Genomic DNA, 2557 nt, shown 5'->3' with positions numbered 1-2557 from the left:
GAGACAGTCTCCATACTCTCTGCTGCGACCTGCTTCCTGCAGTTCCTATATTGACAGATTTCCCCAGGTGTCCTGGTTAAACCTGAAATGAGCCTAAGAAAAGGAAATGCAAGGCAGAAAAAAAAAGACGAGATATGAAAATTCCACCAGCAGGGTCTGAAATGACCAAAGCAGAAAAGCCCCAACCTCAATCAGGGAAAGTTAGTTGCATTAGTAAAAATAAATAAATAAATAAATAGCCACACACACCACAACCAGGCAGCAGAAACCTTGATAAGGGACAGCCCAAGGTGAGGAGCGCTCAGGAGCATGTCCCCCAGACCGACCTCAGGGAAAGAACAGGTCCAAGCAGGGAGGCTGAGAGGCCTCAGCTAAATGCCTGGCAGTTTCCTCCCTGAGCATGGGATGCAGCGCCTTCTCCATCATGCCCGAGGCCACCCTTCGTGAGAATGCTGTGGAGACCTCACCACTTCTCTGTCATGGCAGATTCTTTGCAAGAATGGACAAGAGTGAAAAATCAATGCCAAGCGAGACTGTGGGGAGGGTGAGCCTTCTCACCAGTCATCAGAGTGATTTCTAAAGGTAAAATGAGAATATAATCATCAAAACTGGTATGAAAAGCTAGGGGAAGCAGCCTAAAGGCAAGACCACGGTAAGGCACCTAGAAATGGCAAGTCACAATGCCATGCCTCCTTTCACAAATAGGGGCCCACCCAAAGTCAGTGCCATCCCTAGTGGCTGTGTCCTGGTTCTGCCCAGCTGCCCTCTGGTTAAGACTCCAGTTTCTGCACTCTGGGGAGACTGCCTAGACAAGACCTCTGGTGACAGACTGTGTGGGTTTGGCTGGCTTGAAGGTCATCTTAAGTCTCTCAACCATAATTGAGGAATTATGAAGGAAGGAGTAAAGTCCTTAACTTTTCTTAGCCTGTTTCCTCGTTAGTGAATGTGGAAGAAAGTCCAACGACACCGCTCACACTCGCTGTCTCTCTGCACCTATGGAGGAGAAGCTTCGTGAGGACACAGCAGGAGGGCACCCACAAGGCAGGCAGAGAGGCCCCACCAGGAACTGGCCACGCCAGCACCTTGCTCTGGGACTGCCATCCCTAGCACTGTGGGATAATGGATTTCCAATGGTTAAGCTGAGAGAGTGAGTCTAATGACTACCTAGTACCCAACCTCACAGTTGCTACTAGAGGACAATGAGGTAATGCATGTAAAGTACCTGGCAACCACTCTTGAAAAGTATTACACTTGTTATATTATTATCTAGAGTTTCATTCTGGCTGGACCAGGGTTTCTTTCTTAGTGAGAATGAACATTTAAAAAAGAAAGAAAGAAAGAAAGAAAGAAAGAAAGAAAAAACCTCTTAGAATGCTGAACTCTGTCCTATCCCAACTCTCCCAATGCATTTCTGCTACCACTCTAGAAAAGAATAGTTGCTGAATATTGAGCACTCAACTTAAAAAGAAAAACTAAGCCGGGTGCCACGGTGGCGCATGCCTATAATCTCAGCAGCTCGGGAGGCTGAGGTAGGAGGAATGCAAGTTCAGAGCCAGCCTCAGCAATGGTGAGGCACTAAGCAACTCAGTGAGACCCTGTCTCTAAATAGAATACAAAACAGGGCTGGGGATGGGGCTCAGGGGTCTAGTGCCCTGGGTTCAATCCCCAGTACCGAAAAGAAAGAAAATGATGAAAAAAGTCAATGCATAAAACACAAGAATAAAGAGACAGAAAGGAAGATTTCAGAGTGGATCACAGAGGTTCACTGGAAAAAATGATCAGTAAAGAGGGTGAAAAAGACCAAAGACCAACCTAGTCCTACTGAAACTCCTCTGAGGTTTAGGATCATTTCTAACATGTCACAGTTCCCCCATCTTCCTTATCCAAGATGTATCCTGAAAACTTGGCTAAAAACAGTACATTGGCTGAAAGCAAGTAGAGGAGGAGCGGAGGAGAACAGAGCTCTAGACAAGAAGAGTAGCCGGGGACTAGGTGCAGCCCGCGCAGAGTGGCCAGTGGGTCCTGGGCCCAGCCAGGGAAGAAGGCCCGCGGCGGGAGATACATGGGGCTGCCCGTCTGCTCTGGGAGTCAGAGGGCAAATGTGCGCTGGACCGTGAACTCAGCACTGCCCGAGTTAGATAGATCCCATTATCCTTACAGGCCCAGGGCCGTCACCCTGGCCCCAGCACTGACCCCCGTCAGGGTAGGCCATAATGACAATAGCTGTTCTGATTGAGTTGAAAATGGTGCTGGATATCTTGCAGGGGGTAGCTTATTAAATCATCAAGAATCTGCAAGGCAAGGAAACTGAGGTTCAGAGAGGTCAAGTGACTTTCCTGGGGTCACACACTAATAAGCACTGGGGGCCAAAATTCAAACTCGGGGCTGCAGTGAAAGTGATGTGACCAGGCGTGTGGGAGCCCCCCGCCATGTGGAGGAGCAGGAGCCTGGCCAGAGCACGGCTTCCCACCCAACCCTTGGGTCCAGCCACACTGTCCTTCCTGCCCCCTGCACCCTCTGTCCACCAGGTCCCCTGCAGCTAATGGAGCATACTCTC

This window comes from Marmota marmota, unplaced genomic scaffold (genome assembly GCF_001458135.2).
Source record: "Marmota marmota marmota unplaced genomic scaffold, marMar, whole genome shotgun sequence".
Classification (NCBI taxonomy): domain Eukaryota; kingdom Metazoa; phylum Chordata; class Mammalia; order Rodentia; family Sciuridae; genus Marmota; species Marmota marmota.
The sequence above is the reverse complement of the archived record's forward strand: the minus strand, read 5'-3'. Positions refer to the sequence as shown.